Source organism: Lissotriton vulgaris, unplaced genomic scaffold, assembly GCF_964263255.1.
Source record: "Lissotriton vulgaris unplaced genomic scaffold, aLisVul1.2 SCAFFOLD_1468, whole genome shotgun sequence".
NCBI lineage: Eukaryota > Metazoa > Chordata > Amphibia > Caudata > Salamandridae > Lissotriton > Lissotriton vulgaris.
In genome coordinates, this window is record NW_028241059.1 from 439204 (window position 1) to 462874 (window position 23671).

The 23671-nt window shown below is 42.7% G+C and overlaps 1 long non-coding RNA gene across 1 annotated transcript in view; it reads left to right on the top strand.

Annotated features, from left to right (window-relative positions):
* Positions 1–1314: 1314 nt before the first annotated feature.
* Positions 1315–23671, top strand: part of LOC147672118 (uncharacterized) — a 146396-nt gene continuing 124039 nt past the window's right edge. Inside the window, exon 1 of the long non-coding RNA XR_015303567.1 lies at positions 1315–1363. This is a non-coding gene — a long non-coding RNA (uncharacterized LOC147672118). The remainder of the gene's footprint in view (positions 1364–23671) is intronic.

The following is a 23671-nucleotide window of genomic DNA, read 5'->3' on the forward strand; positions in this document are numbered from 1 at the left end:
ACCTCACACAGCACTAAACTTCCTCCCTTGATGCTAGAAGGGAAGTGTGCATACACTGTCAACTGACACCTTTCTCCAAGGTCCCAAATGCCCATACCCTCCTGGTGTAGCACAAACTGATGGCGCACCCATGCAGAATGTGGTGATGGGCCCAGCGACTCCTGAATTGCACAGATATTCACAAGTCTTATGCAGACTGAGACCCACCATTCCGGTTGTGGGACTACCTGCGGCACAGAGTCTGCAGGGGGCTGCATGGCACTTCGATCCTCCCTGCTCCAAATGTGGACAAGTACCTCATGCAGTATTTCATGGAATTATGACTTTTATCTCTCTCTCTCTCTCTCTTTCTCTCGCTCTCTCTCTCTCTCTCTCTCTTTTACAGATTTCCTTCGTGAGTCTACAGTGATTAGCAATCCTTGGGCCATATTATCAAGAAAGGGCGATACATTATCACCGCTTTTATCGGCAGGAAACTGCAGCTAAAGCGGCGATGATGGGCTTGATAATATGTCCTTGTGAATTCCAATAGAAACCCATGTTCTGGTGTGAACATGGGCTTCTATGGGAATTCACAAGGACATATTATCAAGCCCATTATCGCCACTTCAGCTGCAGTTTTCTGCCGATAAAAGCGGAGATAATGTATCGCCCTTTCTTGATAATATCGCCCCAAGATTTTAAGCATTTAATAAGAATTCTTCCTTTGTTCTACTAACTCAACCAACGTCTAATTTTTAACGGCTTTTGTTCATTCCACTGCTTAAAAATCCCTAAGTATCTTTCTATAGTTTAAAACTAATGATAATTGGAAGCTATTCATTGTATCCTCTTAACACCCCTTCGATTGTAAACAATCCTCATAATATGGTAATATTAGCACAGCAGAATGATTACTTTTGTGAGCAACAATTGTTTATATTTACATGTGCTGAGTAACTGAGGTGTACACCATTCTTCGTCACCAAAATATGACGGATATCCCATACGCCTCTTACAGGTCATCACATGCTATGGCACTTACCATAAATCGGACAAGATATGCGTCACTTCAAATAAAAGAAAACACATTTTATCAGTAAGTAATACGTTGCGAAATAGGAGGCAGGTTGTGTTATCGGGCTCAGGTGGTTACTTTTTAGATTAAAATGTGTTAGCTTTTCGGTTGACAAGAAGCAATAGCCCTTCGTCTGAGCAGTCAGTGTTTTTTTTTCCACGTGCTTACTCATCAAATGAACGTTCCAAAGTAAAGTCACGACGTGCCAGGACAGCCCTCTACTATAAAAGGTGAACACCATTCTGCTCTCGCCCCTACGCTACAGGATGAGGGGAATTACACTGGCGCTGGTGTTAACCCTTGTGGGTGAGTACAAATAAAACCCACTTTTATATAACAATATGGTAAAAATAAAACAGGATTTGAACTTTTAACAGATTTAATTAACACAATACTCTCATTTTGAGTCTGAAAAAAGAAATTACATTGAATGGCAGCACGACAGAACGTTTGCAGTCACATTTCATTTCTAGAGATCTTGGAATACAGATTATACACACACACACTCACATATATGAATACATAGATAGATGGATATAATACAAACAAATATAAGTATATATGATATATATACGTAGGTGTGAGTCCCTATATATATATATATATATATATATATATATATATATATATCTATACACAAATGCATGCAAATGTTTGTGTTTTGTGTGTGTGTCTGTGTATGTGTGAGCAATTGCATTTCGTCCCTATTCGAGTAAAGCAATAGGGTTTTTAATCTGCAGTGATTATGAAAATGAAACATGTTATACTATTAATTAATCACTTCTCATATTATGTTCATTTTGTACAGTAAAAACATTGCAAATACTTCTCAAGTGTGAAATCGCTGGAGGATTTAGCATGTGCCTGCTCAGAAGCAAGACAACAATAAAATCACTTACACGTTACCAGATAATTTCTCCCATGTTGTGAGTGTTCCCAAACGGACAGTATCACAATTTGCAACTGATCCGGGGCCGGGTCAGGAGAGTGTATGCATCTGAGCAACCACTCAAAAATACTGATCATTGGCCAACAATAACTTATCCTTTCAAGTTACACCTGGCTTTCTTTATGTGTGCCTCTGCTATGTGTAATATGTATCTACTAAACTAAAGGAATGTCCAGACAAATACATATAAAATACATAAATGTATAAACATAACGTGCCAAAACCTAATGGTAGCTGGACATTCTCTGCAAAGCCTACATCAAATTTCTGTACCAACCCTTGTCCTCTGTCAGAAGCGAATTCTGTTAGCAGGCATTAGTTTCATGCAAGGAATAGAAATGTGTGTGTTGTAAGCAATACTTCAAGTATTTCTCATTCAATTTACCATGAATACTAAGTCTACATTACGTCTACAACTTGATACGACCTAAATGTAGAAGAAGTTTTGGAGCAGTGGAATTAAAGATGTGAGGCAGACCAATAGCAATGCAGGGTTGAGGATCTCATCTATGTTTAAAGTGGTATCTTCCAAGTAGAATTATTTGTGTTGAGATTCTCTGGGATTTGAATAACTTTATGTTCTCTTCTTAACATTGAGTCATGCCTTCAGTGCTAAATGAAACATTTGAATATGGGCATGTATACTGACGGCTGTGAGAATGCCAATTTGAAAAGCTTTCTAACCAAGTATCTACTTGTTATGGTTCTTCCAAGCCTGTGTGAACCATATGCCTGCCTGATACATTTATGACAACAATATTGAGCAGTATTTAGCTGTATATGGAACATGGTGTTCATTACTGAGGTTTTAGTTTGCTGACGTATTTATTTGTTTTAGGGTTCTATGGTGAACCGTTCATTTCTCATGAATGTGCCTAGTCCTTTTTCTTTGAGGGAATCCAAAAGATGAGGAGATTGCTTGATATTCATTCTACAGTACATTTGGTTATTCATGTTATAGTGTAAAGGAGACAACAGATGCATTCAATAATCCATATTACATTTTGAAATGTTTCTGCTTTCTGATTAGGTTGTTGTCAAAATGTCATGGAGTGTGTATAGTAATGCTTGACATTGTTCTACATATTCGTATAGTAATGTCCAGTTAACAGAAACAGATAATACTATAGTATAAACAACGGTACAACTATGATGTTCGTATTCTCTTATCGCAGTAGGATCATCGTTTCAAAAGTACAACTTTCACATCACATAACCTCTCTACTTATCCATCTTGTCTGAGCATATTGACCCTTTGGAGCCTAATGCAAATTGCGATAATAGCTGGCAGTGTAGAAAAAAGACTAGTTATGCTTTGTTTCATTTTATTGAATATAGAATAAAAATTGTAGGATTTTCAACGTATTGCTCATGGTTGGCCATGATGACTGATGAACAATGACAAAAAATCTAATTGTAGGTAGGAGTTTTAAAAATCAGTAGTGGTTTAAACCAATTGTGATAGAAGAGTGGTGTAGTAGGTTACCTTGCACAAGTAACAACAAAAGTGACACTGTAACAAGAAACCAGATTTGTGTGCAAAGTTATTTGTTTAGGGCTCTTCTCCCATGTGTATGTACCCAAAGCAGTTTCTGAGTTTGGGAATCCTTCTCCTATGGTTCTGAGATTTTCAGCAACTATATGGTGAACTTTGGTTTATCCTATGTATTGCTTATTCACATCATGGTATTTCCTAGTTAACTATGTGTAAAAATGTGACTGATGAATGGTGTAGCTAGCAATTTAATTAATTTGCACATTTATGTACCCATGCCGCAGCAGACAAAATACCTTGATTGACATTTCATCCAATTATAAGTATACCTGGACATGGCTATTAAGCATGGGCGGAAAATTCGTTCCGCTCGCGGATTTTGTGGATTTTCAGTAAATTCGCAATCAGCGAACTCTCGCGAATTTACCGAAAATCCGCAAATTCGCATGCAGCGGATTTCTTTTCTTGGTGATACAATATTGCGGCGTGCGGCGTTCACTTACCGTCATTCAGCGTTTGCCAAGTTGTTTTTCTCGATATTTTGCGAGTGCTGCGTCATTTTGGATCTTGCTGCGGGATCCCGCGGGAGTTTGGCGACGCATCGCAAGAGTTCGCAATTGCGAACATGTAGGTGCGGCGGGCAGCAACAATCTCGCACTCGCGAAATTACAAAATTTGCAATTCTGCACAAGAATTCCACTAGCAAGCAGCATAGACCTTCTGAAAATGATGATTTTTATCAGAGTAACTCCTCAGGTTGACATTTGCCTGCACTTTTTTGGATTTGAGGCATTTTGACTTTCTTTGGATCACTTTTGGATTAGAAATCAACTTTCACAAGTAAGTTTGTTTGGGGCATTACAGTTGCTGTTCTACAGAAACACGAGTTTTGCAAAACTGAAAGCACTCAGCAGGTGCAAAAGTTCACTCATCATTAGTAACCATTCCCTGTAGTACCTCCTGAGGGGCCCCTCCAGAGTTCAGTTGCCTATGTTTGTTTGGGGCATTACATTTGCTGTTCTGCAGAAAAACGAGTTTTGCTAAACTGAAAGCACTCAGCAGGTGCAAAAGTTCAAACTCATCATTAGTAATAGTAACCATTCCCCGTAGTGCTTCCTAACTGGGGCCCCTCCAGAGTTCAGTTGCTAGTTGCAACAATTCTATGACCCTGCTCTGACCCTCACAGCAGGCTCAAAGAATAGCTACAAGTAGGCCACAAAGGTCTTGGGAAAAAAAATTGCACTGCAACAGAAAGCAAATTACAGATAAGGAAGCAGGTGCCAGACTGGAATTTTAAAACAGTGACACATTAATAAATCAACCCCAAGTTAATTCATGTCAGTTGAAGCAGGGCAAGTGTGCTTGCTTCCCCCCCCTCCCCCCATAATCTACAGTGATGATGAACCAGAGGGTGGCATTGATGTACCAGAGGGTGGCATGGGTGAAACAGAGGGTGGCAGTGGTGAAACAGAGGGTGCTGGGAACCTGTGATGATGAACCAGATGTAGAAACAACATAGTCGCGACCGTTGCGAGGCGACAAGTACGTTCGCAATTGCGAACTGGTACAAAACCCTCGCGAACTGGCAGAAACCCTTGCGAACACAAAAAAACGCCAGATTCGCAAAATTCGCCCATGCTTAATGGCTATTTTGAAAAGATTGTTTTTGATGCTATGCTAAAGTACCTGCCTTTCAGGTCCTGACACTGCTACTACTGATAGGAACTTTTAGTAACAATGACTGTGGGTTGCAGGTGATATGATTTTATTTTCCTGGCAATTCTTTGCTGCTTTGTTGCATTTTTAAGTGAATAAAGATTTACATGGTTCCCCATCACTTTTCTATTTTTGAGGCAAAAGAAAAACAGACATCCTCTCAAAAATCAGATATGTCGATTTAATTAAACCCACTTCTCATTAAAGGGAAATGACCTACTCAGAATATGTCATAATAATTAGTTAGATTTAATGGATTTTGTTTGAATCTCCTCTATGTATAAAGGAAAATGGTAAAATAATTTGTTAGTAATTTTATTGTCCAGGAATGCACATTCGTCTATTGCCATGCCAGATCAGACAACACTTTGTTTTGATTTTTTTTGTTGTTTTTGGGTAATGACCTGACTTTTGCACAAGAAAATACTACGAATCAATGTTTAAACTATACAATACCATAGGGATATGTAGAATACAATACATTAGAAGGAGTAAACATGCAAGAGAGGTAATATTAGTCTGTATAGTCTTAGTCTTCTCTCATAGAGGCATGTTTGCTGATCTCAAATTCTGCATGTCTGCATGGTCGCCATGTAGGGGCAGACCACGTCACACGTAGCATTAAGGTTAAGACATACAACTACAAAAGAGTAAAGAAAATCTGTCTTTACATATTTGTTAATAACTCATTGCAGTAAATCATTATAGCCATAGTATCTTCATGTTGATTTTTTCGCAGTTATTATGTATTAAATTTCACCTTTTGATGAGATATCTACCCAGGTGTTTGTCAACGCCTCTGAGATGTCACTGAGCAAGAAGAAAATGTGTTCTTCGTCAGAATATAGCCTTTCTTTTCTCTTGATAGTAACATATCTGATTCGCTCGTAAATAGTACAGTATCAAAAAGCACCACAAAGGGCAGTTTGCTATAGGGGCAAGATTTGTTCTCTTTAACTTATAGATTTTTTCTCTTTAGCAGAATTCTAAATGGAAGAGAGCTGCTTCTGGCTAGGGCATACAGTCTCCTTTCTATGTGATTTGTTAACTTAAGAGATATGGCTGTACATGCTGGGTAGCATCAAACATACTAACTTGGCCTACTGGGTGTACGTTTTCTAGATTTTGAGTTTTATGACTGCCTGACAATAAGAAATTGTTTAGTTATTGTCAGAACCACTTTCAGAAGGCTAGGAGGCAGGCAGGAGCTACTGGGCCCAACCATGGAGGTTGAGGCCTTATACTCCCAATGTCCTGGGGCCTGAGCAACTGGGCTCTGAGCTAAGTACCCCTTTAGCATTTGACTCTCAGTAATGGCATGGGTCGAGAAGTCCATGGCTAGGGGGTTGATGCAGGGGTGAACACAAGCTCCCTTAGTCACACTTCCCTCTCTTTCTTGGTAGTGGCAATTCCCCATTCACAATAGGTGACATTCAGGTTAGGTCTCACTAGATGTCCGAATCTTAGGGCATAAAAGTCAAAAGTGTTCCAGTGTCAACTGCACTTCGAGGCAGAGCAAGTTCCCCTGGACTCTCCAAACCTGCAATCTGTCTCCAACGGAGCATCGGGGAGTGGGGGCATTACAGAGGTCCACAGCAGCTGCCGGAGATGAGTAGTGCTCATGGAATGGCAGTGACAGTGTCTTCTCATTTGTTGCACTACACCTAAGGATGCGGTAAGTTCCTTTGATCCCTCTCACAGGTAGATGCATTATCATTAGGGTAATAATGCTTCAGTCAATGCAAGGGCACTTGCACATTAGCACAGTGGCCATCTCCCTCAGCATCAGTGAAACCAGATAATGACCCTTGCTCTTTATGGCGACTCCCTCTGGCATGCAGAATCAGAAACATTACTCCACACAGAGGGTGCAGTCCGAATGGCATAGAAGTAATGCACTTTTCACAGCGGCCCCCATATACATATGGATGTCCAACTTTACTCTGCACACGGGCTACAGCCTATTCTGCAGGGCAGTAATGCACTCTTCACGGAGGTCCCCTCTGGCACCCAAGGTCGCCAACTTGAGTCTGCACAGAGGCTACAGCCCGATCAGACCCTTTCTCATATTTTATGTGGGGATCTACTTGCTCCAATCCCCCACTTGAACTCTTCCTCACTGGGCACAATGGTCTTGGCAAGCAGACAGGCACTCGTGCTCCAGGCTCCAGACTGGTAGTCTTGGATTTCCCTGGGAAATGTCCCCTCACTCAGCTAGGGCCACAAGTAGAGTCTTCCAGAGCCTAACTCGCTGTTTGGCAGTTTATAGTTTGGGACCTTGAGATCCCAATCTTATAATCCATTTTCAATGTGATTTACTGCCTGAGTCTTTGAGGTTTGTGGTGAAATATGCTTCCTTTTGAAGCTCCCACTCCTCTGTCATACCCTTCCTCCAGGAAGCAGTCTGTCACAACAGGAGCAACTTCAAATCCCTCCGCACAAGCCAAGAGAGTGACTAGAGGTTCATCCCTGGATGTCAGCCACAATGATATGCGCATCATTAAAGGGTTATTAAGCGTTATTAAGCGGCCCCTGACTTACTCTTTATGATTTCCCTATCAGCTCCATCTCCTTCCTAAGATGTACCCTGTTAGCTTTCCAGTAACCTCTCTTAGAATTAAAGAGCACCCTTTGTAGCGTACTGAATAACCTGGCTCTTCCTTCCTCCAGTGAGTGTCCCATCAAGGAATGCAGCAATCTATAAATCTGTCTTGGTGGAATCCTCTTCCTGCTCATGTTCCTGCTCCCAGACCTAAGTCTCCCGAATTTCAACCCAGAGTCTTCCATGTATAGTACCAATCACCACTCACAGCACACATACACTCAGCACACACATGCAACCACAGGCGCACTGCACGTGCACTGCATAGAGCTGCATAATAATTTGATGTATGCCAGGGGTGAATTAACTACAGAGCAGAGGAGCTTTACATCAGTCCCGGCACGCAGAAAAAAAGGTCTGTTAATTCCTACAAATCACTAGTTGGAATGCTGCCACAATTGCACTGGTGCTAATTAACTCCTGGAGGGTTGTGCTTTGGACACCACTCCCAGACCTACTAGACCATATTCTATGAGATACACCCAATTGCTCACTGAAAGATCCATGCTTCGTTATGACTACAAATGAGCACCAGGGATCCAAATATGGTGGCTGCTAGGGAACTCAGGGCAGGATTACAAGTCCGTAACCAGTTGAGGGACTTTTCCATCCCTACACTTATGGTCTTCTTTAATATTTTCAATGGCATGAGATTCAGGCTTGGATTGTTGATGGAGTTGCCGGTGGTGAGATCTGGAGCAATGCTTTTGGCTTCTTTTTCCCGCTGATGACTAAATCTGATTACAGAGGTATGTTAAACGTTTCTCCTATGTAATTTCAATATTTTCAGGCTGTGCATTGTAGGAGCCGCTTGACATCTATTCAAGAGAAAGTGGTAACCTATGTCAGGTTGCAGAGCAGCAGTGGGAAATACTGTTGATAGCATCAAGCGTGATTTGCAAAATATTCCTTCATGTCCTTCTTTTTAAGTCCCAAAGTTCGACTACGTGGGAGATTTGGGTTCTAACCTTAGCCTAAACTCCCTAATGTTAATTTCCATGAGAGTGGACCATCCTTAAAATAGCATTCAGAAAGGCGTCTTATTTCTCAGTTGCCATTTGGATAGGAATGTCCCACTTGAGGTTGTTTGTGAGGGGCAGCCTGAGAAACATAAGGGAATTACTTTTTTCTAGGCTTACGCCACTGATGTGGAAAATGTTACGTTTCCTCCAATTGTTTTTGTACACATTTGTGTTTGTTTATGTGTGTTTATCTTCAGGCTATTCAGATGACAGTACTTATTCATTGCTGTAACTTGCACTTGCAGGATATTTGGTGCACACGCTATCAGGATAGAATCAACTGCATTGAGAAGCACTGGTATCTGGAGACCTCTGTGGGATTATCCATAGAGTTCATGTCAATCAATGCCTCTTGTATGACTAAAATCCATGTTCAGATTGGAAACGTATTACTTGAATGTCATCCATGTGTTTTTTGGGGATACCGGCCACGTTCCTTGACAAGAGTGAATTCTCCTCTCCAGAGCAAATTGTTCTCGACTTTGCATGGCCAGTTGCTAATCAGTCCTGGTTGGTTTGTTTTAGTTGTTGGCTTCGTTTTGCAGGTGGCAAAACAGATACACAGTTTCTTGTAGCAGGCTTGTTGGTTATATTTCTCTTTTGCATAGGGAAGACTTCCCTGTCTGTTTGTGCTATTTGGATTTTGAGGTAAGAATGGGGTCTAATATAGTGGTAATTTTTCCTTTGGAGGAGTTATATCGTTGTTAGTTTAGGTACGGTTTGTATTTTTGTTGACATACTGTTTGCAAAGATAAGAGTCTGGTTGGTTATGTGTTGGTCTCTTAGTTTGTTATGGGGTTTGTTCCTGTTAGATCTGTAAGCCTTAGAGGGGTCCTCCCCCAAACCTTTTGCCTAACGACCTTCATTTTTGGTGCAGAAATGCCCCAGGTTTGCATATTTTAAGGAGCCGCACGCGTCATAGAACTCGCACCAGGCGGTGCATAAAGCGGGGCTGATCGACCGCAACGCAGGAGCTGCTGAGAATCACTCCGGATTTGCATATTTGAAAGGCACGCTGCACTTTATTCTTAGTGGGGACTGGCACGCTGTATTTTAAAAACGGGATCTCTGTCCGTCACCTGTTGTCCCTGGCCTTAGCACGCTGCACTTTCACTCAAGTCAAGTCAAGTCAATTAGTTTATTTGTTACGGAACTCCAACGGAGGTCCACAAAAATACACCAATACAATAAAAAAACATGCTTTATAACAAACACAAAAATCTACCTTAAGCAATTGGCAAAACATTACACATACCAACTGAACTAAAATTCAGAAATTCTAATAAATAACCAGAAATGTTTTAAAAAATTGAAATATTCTATGGCAGATCATTTCATTGGGAGGGGACAACACAAAAGATCGGGCCTCCTCAGCGGAACGAATATTAAATTTAATAAAAGAGGGTTTCAAAAACATACGCCTTGGCCTTAAAAGTTCTGGACAGACAAATGGCACATGATTGAGATCCTGTATTTGGGAGTGGCACAGTTCACAAATTCTCTCATCTCTAGGAGTTTTTCCCAAATGCCCGATACGTCTCTCAAGGGCAAAAGGTTTATTCTTAAAAGAAGTATTAATTTTCTGATGCCATGTGGAACATTCCATGTGAGATAGGGCAGGGGTTCGCTCCCCATCGCACTCACACAGATCACCTTGTTACGAACTTTAGGATGACTTAAAGCTATATCTCTTGTTGTACTAATCATGCTTACAGACCTCTTTAAAAACGACTTCAGTATAGACTTTGGGATGAGTGAGTCACTATTTAAATTGAGCCCAAATAGATGGTTTGCATAAGCAAAAGATCTAAAAAAAGCTGATTTCTCTTTTAATTTTACAAAAATTTCCAGCTTCAAAGCGGCCCTTAACGTGCCCTCAACACCCCAACAAAGAGAGTTCCCCCACCTCAGGACCGCTGCCAGGGAAGAAGTGTAAGAAGAAACTAAATGGAATTCCAAACAAAGAACATGTGGGGCTGCCATGGATTTTAAATTACAAATTTGACGGAAAAACCGGCCTTCAGCCTTATCGAAAGAGAGCCAGTAATTCCTATCCAAAACTTCTGCAGCATAGGTTAAAGTCGGGGGAATTTTAACCTTAAACACTGACAGAACATGATTAAAATGACGTCTCCCACAGGTCTTATAAAATCTATTTAGAGCTCCAGCGTGGGAGGCGGCCTTACCAACACACCGGTTGATGTGCTCTGAGTCACACCCGTTTTTTGAAAAAACCTTCCCTAAATACAGGTACGCATTGACCAATTCAAGTTCTTCCTGCCCCAACAGCCATTTATACCCTTTCTTTATTGTAAAACCTTTCTTGCGAAAGACAAAAATTTTACTTTTGGCAATGTTGATTTTTCAAACAATGCTCCTCCGCATAATTAGTCAAGGCATCCAGAAGACGCTGCAAGCCAATGGGGGTTAGATCAAAAATAGCAACGTCATCTGCATATAGTAGAGTGCCAATAGACATTGTACTAATTCTAGGGGCATCCCCCTTCGCTGAGTTTACTTTCTCTGGGAGGTCATAGATATAAAAAGAGAACAAAAGAGGGGCCAACAGGCAACCCTGCTTGAGGCCATTATGTGTATTAATCCGGCAGGAAAGCCCCTGCGAGCCGCCCATCATCACTTGACACCAAGTGTCTGTGTGTAATTCTATTATGAGGCCTAGGAGATGGTGTGGCATACCCAGATGAAAGAGCTTTCTCCACAGCGTCTGACGATCCACTTTGTCAAACGCCGTGGAGAAATCAATAAAAGCTGTGTAGACCAACATGCCTTTTGAAAAAACATATTTCTCCACAATAGTCTGAACGACCGCAATGTTATCCAGCATTCCGTGGTTCTTTCTGAAGCCTGCCTGTTCTGCCGGTAGGATGTTCTGGTCTTGGGCCCACTGCTGCAAATGCTAAAGTATACTTTTTGCAAATAATTTGCCGGCAGCGTCTAGCTGCGTAATCTGTCTGAAGCTAGTAGGTGACCTTTTTGAGCCCTTTCTATACAGCGGGACTATGATACTCCCCTTCCAAGATGAGGGAATGCTAATCGATTGAAAACAAAAGTCAAACAGTGGCACCAGGAAAGCTCCCCATGTGACTGGATCCCGTTTAATTAGCATGATCGGTATACCATCAAGGCCTTGAGCACCATAGGTTCTAGCGTTCTTTATGTAACCCATCACTTCAGCCCTTGATGGGGACCTTAATCGCCACAACCAGCCTCCTCTATTACAGGCATCTGAAATGGGACTGAGCTATTAGGTTTATACAATAAAGAAATATAGTCCAACCACTCACTTTCTGGGATCGGAAGTGCCCTCTGTCTGGAGTCACAATACTCTGCGATCAGGTGCCAATAATTTTTTGAATCTTTGGCTTTTGCTGCTTCTCTCAACCCAATCCATTTAGCATCCATCTCGTCTCTCCTTACTCTTAATTTATAGCGGCCTCTAACTCGCTTTAGGCGATTAATTTCCTGTTGCACGGCTGTGGAAAAATGTTTGTATTGCTTCCGCACTAAATTGTTAATTTCAAGGTTTAAGGCCTTCAGGATAGGGGAAACCTGATTTACTCTGCATCGGCCAGAGGATACGGAGCTTAAGTTTTTCATCTACCTCATTTGTACCTCAAATAATTGCATGATATTAGCGTAGGCGTTTCTGTTCTTGAAAAGTTTTTTTCACTATCGCACCTACCTCGATTGTATTTTTTTGTGTCCAAAATGAACAGCCATTAGACTTATTAAAATCAATCGAGCCATGGCACAAGTGCCCTGATTCAATGTAGGTAAGTTAAAGGCCAAAGTCAAGCCTATTACACTATGATCACTCCATACTGAAGGGATGACCTCTAAATGTTCACAAGCCCCAAACATTTGATACGAAATGGCTACGTAATCCAGTAAACTTTGTGTACGAGAAGAAAGAAAAGTAAATTGAGCTGGTTTATTAACTGGCATCCTCCCGTTTAGGATAACCAAATCTGTACTTCTAATGCTATCAAGCAGAAGGAAGTCCCGTTTATCCGTTTTTATTTTATCCGGTAAAAAGGATTCAGGAATATGCCAAATTTCCTCTTTGTCTGGGTTAACATATATTGCCTGCGATGAATTAGAAATGTTTGCATTTAAATCTCCCACTAATACCACTAAAGGGCATTCTTCCATGGTGGCTATTTCCTTAATATCTCAAAAAAAGTAAACGCAACAGAGAATCAAAATTTTTACCTGGGGGAACATAGAGATTTGCCACCAGGAAGAAAGAAGACCTACCAAACTCCCCTGGACATGCCAACTTCATACAGATGCAAAGATTAGACGGGTGATAAAAGACTTTTTGATTCCAATTGATACTGTTCTTAAGCAAAATGGAGACCCCGCCACTACCATGTCCCCTTTCAGAATACTTAGCATAGCAAGAGAAGGTAAAAAACCCATAACAATCATAATCTTTACACGCCCAAGTCTCTTGTAAGCATATAATCAGAGGGTTTAAAGATTTTAAATAATTAAATTTCTCCTCATCATGCCCCAGACCGGCCATATTCCAGGACAGAAGATGCCCCCCCTGCCTACCTTAGAGGAGCGCTTCTTTCTACCTATGTACAGTTGGTGTTCGGGGTTTTTGCTACCCCACTCCACTGGGCTAAGACATCTTCTTTATTAGGAGAATGATGTGCGACTACAGGGTCAGACACCAAATTTATTGAACGGCCCTTTTTATTTAATGAGACCGTAATATTTTTAGCATTGCCCAAAGGGAACTCTAGGTCAGGACCCATAGCGTCCCACACCACAGTAGTGCCCTGCCTCTGATCTTGTGGGCATAGGATTGAACTGCGCCTGCTAGAATAATCCTCAGAATTTAATACAGAAATTATGTCCAGCCCTCGCTTATGAAAGTGCTCACAATTCTGTATGGCCAAATTGGCCACAAGCAAAGAGCAGAAGGTGACTCTAGAAAAGGAAACATTCTCATGCTCAATGATATTCACATTTAGGATATCCCTACTTTCTATCAACTTCAATGCCTCTATTTCAGAGAAAAGTTTGAGAATAAGTCCTCTGTTTATCGGATCAGACTCAGTCTCAAATAGCCAGATGAAGTCCACCATGGGCGATAAAGTAGTCTGCACCATATTATCTTTCTTTGCAGCATCTCTTTGGGGAATCCATAGAGGCACCCTATCTCCATAGTTAACTGTCTGTACTTTCGCCTTGAATGCGATCGGCATGTGAGACCCTACCTTTAGGTTGTCGTCTGGTCCATCCCCCCGTTCTATAGACCATGTTAAAGGTACATGGTCTCCACCTCCCTGTATTTTTCTCCTCCCCAAGAGATCATCCCCCTCACTGGACTGAAGAGGATGAGGTATTAGAGGGGACTGCGACAGAGGATATGACGGCGCCACTGCTGTTTCGGTGACCCCTGCTCTCCCTTTTGGGGACGGAAGTACTGTGACGGGGATTCTAGGAACACCTTCCCCAATTAACAATTTGGAACCACCCTCCTCCATTACAGTCTGTGCAACATTATGGCTATCTGGGATCTGTTGAAAATGTAACTTTGAAATTTTTCGTTTAGGGAATCGTCTTTTACTTTTTTGGTTCTTCCTATTTTCCCCCTTGCTTTTTTTTTCAGGCTCTCCCCTCCTCCCTACTTTAATTCCCGCATTCGACAAAGAGTTTGAAAGTTGGACCTGTGGGGCAGATGGAGTCAGAGCCTCCTCCTCTATCCCTCCCCCGCCTTTTTGCCCAACATTTACCTCGATTTTCTCTGATTCCTCAACAGCTCCACCAGCCCCCCTTTTCCCCTTAATAAACAAAGGGTAACGTTTTAGTGGGACATGTCCCAAAGGAAGGCCCACTAAAATGTCCTCAAAAAGTGAGCTTAAACAAAGCTCTTCATTTTCAAGGTTGCAGGAAGATTTTATTAGGGGCAGTGAGGAGAAGGGCGTACCTGCTTGAACAGACACATCTCTCTGCTCTACACGAGGTACAGGTAAAAGGGGTCTAACGCCAGGTTGTTCGTCCAGACTTAAGGGAATGACAGAGGGGTGAATAATGCCTAATTTATTCATTTTTTGAACTTCAAACATCATTACGGAAATCATTTCCAGCATGTGATCTGAACTAAAAACGGATTTCTCCAATAAGGACAAAATAGAACCTAAAAGTCTTTCAACACAGACAAAATATTCTGAAGACATCCCATCTTTATCATTAACCGGCTTTGTTTGTGGGCAAGGCAAAAATACATCATGGGCATCACGAGCATCATTGACAGACTCCACAGAAATACCATTCAGAGGACTTGTACTACAATATAATAGGGGCAAAGAGAAGCGCCTAAAAGGGGAGTTTGCATTGCAGATGTTCTGCTCCTTCGGGCTGCTCTTTGGATACCCATTCTTTACAGGGTTCTTCACAGAGTTCTTCACAGGGTTTACATTGGTAGCTCCCCACCCCCTTGTTTGAGCTTCAATGTCAATATCTGGGAGTGTAAAGTCTTCCCTTAGATTGGGTTCTCCGCAAAAAGAAGGCTTCTCCACCATTGCGACAGTGACCTTCCAAACTTCCTCCCGAGTGCCCTCAATGCACCCAAGCGCACCCTCTTCACTGAGCACCGTGCAAGTGTCCCCCTCCATAGGGGCAACGTGTACACCCATGATCTTGCTGGATGATTTTTCTCCGCTCAGTGTAGTGGATTGCTGATTCTGCTGGTTAAGAGAATGATCCAAGTACAAGCCCATACCTGCTTGCGAACCAATGTCCGAAGCAACAGGTGTACCGGCAGCGGGAAACTCCAGTTCTAATGAGTTTGAAGGGTTATAAAGGCTATGTTGTAACTGTGACTGTGAGGACCGTTGGGTTAAAAGATTACCACATGGGCCAGGGACGGAATTTATCCTTAAAGATGTGACCAGTAAAAAGCTGACTATAAGTCATCTTCCGTGCCTGATCTTATCTGTCCCCTTGTCCCTTCTTGGGGCATTACCAGACCCCCCGTGGAGCCATAAGGGTTTCTCTGGGCATCCACTGTAAAAAGAAAGGGTGATGTTCCTGAGGCAGACTTAAAATGCGGACTATTTTGCCCCAATGCAGCCTCCATAGGAACTATCAGGGGATCTTTCCGGAAGAAACCCGTAATAGTTGGTTGAGATTTGTAACAAAGATGTTGTAAGTTTTCAGTTCCACTATATGATCTCCTTAATTTTCTTGTACAACTAGGAGATGCTGTAAGTATGCGTCCAGAGCGTAGTTTTCTGGAAGTCATCACACACGTAGAATGGGGACCCATAGGATGGGGACCCGCTACGACCCGCTACGACCACCGCCTTGACCTTCACTGCCTCAATGCACAGGACCTTAAAAATATATGAAATGAAATATTATGAGGTACCCATGCGATAGTGTGCGCCACAGGGGATGCTATAGGATGCTATAGGATGTAATCCCTGTCCCTGTCTCTGTCCTCTGATGGTGCAACCGTTGCAGCCCCCTGTGGACTGTTTGATGGCAGTTTGATGGCAGCCTCTCCTTTTGCTGCCTAAGGCCACCGATTGCAGCACAGGTTTGAGCTCCCACTCCAATTCAGGCGGCCAGACAGCCCAAACAGATCATGCAGATCATGTAGATATTCATTCAGCTGGTCAATTCCAGCGGTTTATCCTCCAAGCAGCTCCACAAACCCGCCTTGGCCAGCCAACACGCTAAGAGAAGGCGATGTGACTCCTGCTCCAGCCTAGCCACTCCGCTCACCAGATATAAATGGGAGGGGGAAACACCTCTTCCACTGTGAAGCCAGCAACAGCGGTGATGGCGACGGTAATGGCAATAGTGATGGTAATAATGATGGTGATGGGTATGGCGGTGGCTATGGCGGTGACAATGGGCGAGTCTGAGGAAATTGAAGACAGAATTTTGAAGACAGAAACGCGGGAGGTCACGTCTTAACAAGTCCCACCAAGTCCCAACAATTAGCGCCACCACTGCGCTCACGGGACTCTTGGGTCTCTCAGCCCCCGCCTTATGGTACTCACATCGCTGCCCTCCGCTTTATTGAAGATTTACTGCCTCTTGTGGGAGTTGCAGCATCGTTGTCACCAGGGCGTCCGGACACTCACAGCACTTTCCACACTGCAGCGCCGCCACTGCCAATCTTTTTACCGTTCCTTTCCGCCGTATAGCGGTATTCTCTACACCGAGGATGGACTGCCTCGCAGCGAGCAAACCAAAGAAAACCAGAGCAGCCGGAGCCGCTGCTTCCTCCTGCCTCGCTCCTTCACGCTCCTTCCCGCAACTCGCAACTCGCCGACTCTGTGTCTCTGCTGCTCTCTAGCGGTCGCAGGAAAAAATGCACTTTAACTCTGTTCCCATGTACCACAGACTTCAACGCCCAGAGCGTGTTTTGACAGGAGCCGCATGCGTCCTAGAACTCGTGCCAGGCGGTGCATAAAGCGGGGCTGATTGACCGCAACGCTGGAGCTGCTGAGAATTGCTCCGGGTTTGCATATTTGAAAGGCACACTACACTTTATTCTTAGCGGGGACTGGCACGCTGTAGTTTAAAAATGGGATCTCTGTCCATCACCTGTTGTCCCTGACCTTAGTACGACGCACTTTAACTCTGTTTTAAAGTACCACGGACTTCAACTCCCGGAGCACCTTGCGGTAGGAGCTGTACACACATAGAACTCGCGCCAGGCGGTGCATAAAGCAGGGCTGATCGACCACAACGCAGGAGCTGCTGAGAATTGCTCCAGGTGGCATATTTGAAAATCAGGCTGCACTTTATTCTTAGCGGGGACTGGCACGCTGTATTTTAAAAACTGCATCTCTGTCCATCACCTGTTGTCCCTCGCCTAAGCACGCTGCACTTTGCTCTGTTCCCAAGTACCACGGACTTCAACACCCAGAGCGCGTTGCGGCAGGGGGCGGACGCATCATAGAACTTGCACCAGGTGGTGCATAAAAAGGGGCTGATCGACTGCAACGTGGGAGCTGCTGAGAATTGCTCCGGGTTTGCATATTTGAAAAGGCACGCTGCACCTTATTCTTAGAGGGGACTGGCACGCGGTATTTTAAAAACAGTATCTCTCTCTTCATCACCTGTTGTCTCTGGCCATAGCATGCTGCACTTCAACTCTGTTCCCAAGTACCATGGACTTCAACGCCCAGAGTGCGTTGTGGCAGGAGCCGTACATGTCATAGAACTCACGCCAGGTGGTGCATAAAGAGGGGCTGATCGACCGCAACGCCGGAGCTGCTGAGAATATCTCTGGGTTTGCATATTTGAAAGGAACGCTGCACTTTATTCTTAGAGGGGGCTGGTATGCTGTATTTTAAAAACGAGATCTCTGTCCATCACCTGTCATCTCTGGCCTTAGCACGCTCCACTTTAACTCTGTTCCCAAGTACCACAGACTTCAATACCCAGAGCGCATTACAGCAGGAGATGCCCGCGTTATAGAACTTGCGCCAGGCGGTGCATAAAGCAGACCTAACCTTCCGCATGGCGCGGTGCGCCGGGAGATGCCTGGGCCATGGACAGGCCAGTCTGATCCCATCAGGGCTCGGCCACCCCTCTTGAGTTTCACATAGGAACTTTGATATTTAACGGTTCTGAACTAGTTATTTTGAGGTGCATGTATCCATATTGTCTTACTGTTCAGTAGGGGGTATATTTATGCTTATTGAGGGCTTTTTTTCATTGAATTGACATTTTGTGATTTAAGAAGGGATATGCCTATCCGTTTAGGTAAGATGGGTAAAAGGAAATTGCGCAGTGTTAACACCGAGTAGGTAACCAGTAAACCACAAGCTCCTAATATGACTTTGTTGAAAGACGTGACGCGAGTAGGTGGCGCTATTGAAAAACAAATTTCAACTGTAGAAGTGGCATCAAATATGGACTCACAAGGGGCTCTACCGAATAGTAAGGTTAATGCTTTACAAAATATTGAGTTGGGGAAGCCTGTATTTCACAAAACGCTATCACAAGGCTATTAAACGGCTGTGTCCCAGTCATTAGCGATGAGATTTCCCATTTTGATCTTGAGGCCAATTTGCCACCTCCGCCCAAAAGATTGTACAATCCATTAATCAATGACCACATTACAAACCTGATCCCAGTCATTCATCAGACCCCAACCTCGATTGGTATTGTGAAGCCTAAAGCTAAAACACAGCAGGGTAAAAGTATTAAAAACAAGGACACTACTAAGTCTGATCACAAATTTAACTAAGTAAGTTAAATAATCTATAGGCACCCTGGAGGTGAGACCTGAAAAAATAGTCAGGCTTAATAAGAGTTATATCGAATCAAGATATCATTACTTCTAAGGATGGGTTGAGTAAACAGAAAATAGGTAGTAGCTTGGATAGTGTAGCTATATCTCAAGGTGAGAAATGAACCGATAGAGCTGAGAGCAAAAACAGTCAGCGAGGTGAGAGGGATATGATTACCAGGTCTATGGGATCCACTAAACCACATGTAACTAACAAAGTACCAGCTCATCAATAAAGATAGACGAGCGTCGAGAACCAGGAAAAGATAGACTAGTAACGGCAGGGAGATTTAATGGCGTACGATTTACGTTCAAATGCAGGGTCCACTACTTTAACTCCGCATGAATATCAACCTTTACTACAGATTTTAAATCTTCTGCCTGCAGCCACTCCTTATACAGTGGTTTTGGCTAACGTTACCCCCTCTCCTGGAGCGGGTAACGAAACCTGGACTATCCTGAGGAATATAGCTATTCATTACCTGGGGGAAAAGAACAGGACTGCCTAGTGAAGTGTTTACAGCTTTTATGAGGGTTGGACGTGTTTCATGGGTGGGTACAAGCAGGAAGACCTTTCGAGGGGACTGTATCGTTCTCTCTCTATGCATTCCTTCGCTGGTTCAGGAAATCTTGTTTAGAACTGGAGATAAAAATATTTCAGTTCCTGGTATAAAAGTTCTCCCCTGGGGCTTTTTCTATGAGCCCAAATCCCCCTACTGGTCTAAAGATCAGTGCTCCCAAATTTTGTTGAATGAACATATGGTTTATAACTTAGAGGTGTCAAACAGATTTGGGGTCCTTAAATCTTTAGATGAGAATGATTGACTCCCGGACTGTAAAGACCAGTGTACCTGTATAGTCAACAGTATAATTCAAAATCCTAGTGGGGTACTACAGCATAGCCTGCTTAAGAAAATGGATACACTGGAAGCCCCAGATGGGATAATGCCTAGAGTTTCACTAGATGCAAGGATGGAAAGAGGTACAAGCCGGGTTGAGGGTCCGGTTATACCTCGGATAGCCAAATCGTACCTATTTATAATGTAACAGCCTCCATGAATATTAGTGTGCTCTTTTGGTATGTTGCTGATCTTTTATCTAAAGTGAGTAGCTCAGGTTGGACGAACTTTAGTCACAGTTTTGACTTCCTATGTCTTCAAGAGACTTTGCTGTTGGATGAAGTTCACATCACGGTTACAAGACATATCACACGCCAGCAACACGGTCAACCCATGGGAGACTTAAATGGGAGATATGTATGTATATTTCAAATCTATGGGGGATTCGAAAAATTGAAATGATAAAATCGGCTACATTTCATCAAACTGTACGTATTTACCTGGACCCAAATATAGTAGTGATTGTTGTAAATTTTTATAACAACACTGAAAGGGGTCAACTGGGCGAGATTTTAAAGTCACTTAGTGACGATCTGGGAAATCTGGGGGGTCAAGAGGCCCTGATGTGATTACCATCTGGTGATTTTGATGTTAGATTATGTACACAAGTCGGTTGTGGGGTTTTTGATACAGAAACTGAAGATACAAATAATTTTCCACACTCAGAAAGGGGGGAGAAGCTTATTGAAATTATGCATCTACACAACTTGGGTTTTGCAAATATGGTGTGTACTCCTAGTATTGATTTTAATTATACATTTATTGGAAGAAGATTTCAATCTACAAAATATTTTATTATTGTTCCCAACCCTTATGCCACTTGGTTTGATAATTTAAAAATCCACTATAATGTTATGAGTGATCATCTTCCCCTTAGTATTAATATAGTTTTACCAAAAAAGGGTGCCCTGATAATAAAAAGTAGGACGCCCTGGACCCAAAACATTGTTTTGACTCGACAAAATGGTTATGCTCTGCACTGGGATAGCAAAAACCCAGAAGAGACGAATAGCTTATGACCATATTATGAAATGTTTGCAGGAAAGTTCTTCCCATGATGATATCCTGAGCGCATTTTCCCAAATTACTTTATTAATTCAAAATGTGTTCAGAATTCAAAATAAGGGAATCTGTGCTAAGAAAAATGGATGGTTTGATTAAATTTGCACTAAATCATATAGCCTGAAAGTAGCTCTTCACCGGGTTGTGAGGGATCATGTGTAAATACGAGAATGCAGGAAGGCTTATAATTTGGCCAGAAAAAATCGCAAGAAAGACCTAAAAGAACAAGTATGGGCTACTTTATATGACGCATCCTTTCAATAATAAGGATGGTGCAACTATTGCGGTTGCTATAGACGAGAAAACGTGGGTAGACTTTTTCGCAAACGTATATAGTGTCACTCCAAAGGAACGTTTATAGAGACTTCTTCCTCCTTCCATAAGAAGGACGTGAGGGTATAAAAATAGGACCTTCAGACCCACTCTTCAGTTAACTACTGGACCTGTGGCTGGGCTCTCAGAGTACTGTCGGCTGATGTGACCTGCTGTGCACTCAGCAAGACTGCTGCTGTACTTGAAAGGTCTGCCTTACTGTCTAGAGCCTGCCTTGAATCCTCAGAGGCCAGCTCTGCTGTTGAGCTCAGCATCTTCATCTACACCCATGTCTACCAGAGTGAAATCCAAGGGCTAGTTTGCTGGCCTACTGATTAGAGCTACAGAAACACAAAAAGCTCCCACCATATTGAACCCACACTTAGACCCAGTCTGAGTGAGCCTTGAACTCCCAGAGGTTTCCCACGAGTCCTGGACCCTTGGCGGTGGTGCTAGAGGTGCCCAGATAGCCAAATCCAAAACTGAGGACAGAGAAAATGTTAGGCCACAAACTGCTGTGAGAACCGAGAGGAGAACAGGACCAACCTGCTCGCCTATCCACCCGAGGTGCATTGCGGGTTGGATTGATTGTGCTGCTTCTCCTGATATGTTCTCCTCTGCAGCAGCAAATCTGTTTCAGCTATCCTTCACCAAAGGGTTATTTGGCCTAATGGAACTGTATGTGGCTGCAGCTGTCTGCCTTCTCCCACTGACGATTTTTAACTTGTATTTCAGAGACTATGTCCTAAGGTAGAAATCTTCACTGCAGCTCCAACCCGAGGCTACTCAAATAAAGCACTCCCTTCCCAGACACCTCCTACAGTATTGCCTGCTGAATTTTACCTTCTCTGATACTTTTTTTCAGAATTTCTTCTAAAGTTAACCGTTGACCTGGCCCAATCCACTTCTTGTATTCGAAATGCACTCCGTTGCAGTTAGGTCATATCTTTTTACTTTGACCCGGTCTCACACAACTAGACATCCTCAGTTGGCGTTTTGTTCTTTTAGGAGCTAGCTTTTACTAAAAACATCAAACAAATTTAACCCCGGTTCTACGCAGTTTACAAGACAGTATAATACAGAGAGTAAGATAATGATAATGCAAAATTAAATCCATTGAAAATTGGAACAGAGCATTTTGAATCTTAACCAGGAGCGAAGGCCTCTAACCCTGGCTGGTTCGGACTCAAACACCTGTCTGAGCAGTGTCCAGACTTCATTAGCATTTGGGCTGATCGGGTTTATCCTAGCTCATGCAATCCACAGGGGAGCACATAAAATGTTAATAGAGTTTAATGAGCTCTCATAGCTGCTAGCCTCATGTTTAAACCCAAGGAGAATTTCCTTTTCCATGAGCTGGAACTCACTGCCAAAATCCCCTGTGAGCATTTAGGATATATTGTTCCAGAATAAGTTCACCATCTGACAGTCTATAAGCATGTGCTTTAAGTCTGCTGCAAACAGCTTACATGTTGGGCAGTATGATTTGACAGACGATCAAGGTGTTGCCCACTTAGAGATGAGCTCAGGCATGTAATACAGCGTGAAGATTGTCCTACTTTGCTGCAATTTCAAATTGACGAAAGTTACTGATTGATCTAAAGTATCCAATGGCTCTTGTATTTCCTCTACTGATATGTGAGTTTTAGGAAGATAACGTAGTTTGGCCAAAATCTACAGGCTATTATCACAAGCTAATGTAAAAAATGTCTGATAAGCTACACTAATAGCGCCTTTAGTAGAAGTCAAACATATTCCCAACAGTATTTCCAATGTTTATGGTATATCTGAGAGCTTCTGTCCATGTAAAAAATAATCCCTTAATTGTAAATATTTTGAAGAAGGAGCTATGAGGGAACCCAAACTCATATTTTAATGCTGCGAAAGAACAAGACCACTGACCATTGTACAATTGACCTAGTCTGTTAATGCCCTTACACTGCCAAACTCTACCAACATAATCCTGAAATATTTCAGGAAGTACTGGGTTACTTCATAGAATGATGTAGTGATGCAATGTTGGCACAAATCTCTTGCCAGATCCTAGTGATATCCTCAACTACCCTGAATCAAGTTGTTTGTAATAGTTAGCGTCAGAGATCTTGTACAAAATAAACCCAATAGATGGTTCGGAAGCTAATTGAACTTCAATGAGGACAGACCAGCTTTGAACCCGTTTACAAAGTCTTAATCCACCCGGCGAATGCAGCCTAGTAAATCAGCTTGAAATCTGGGAGCTTAAAGCCCCCTTGTTGATAAAACA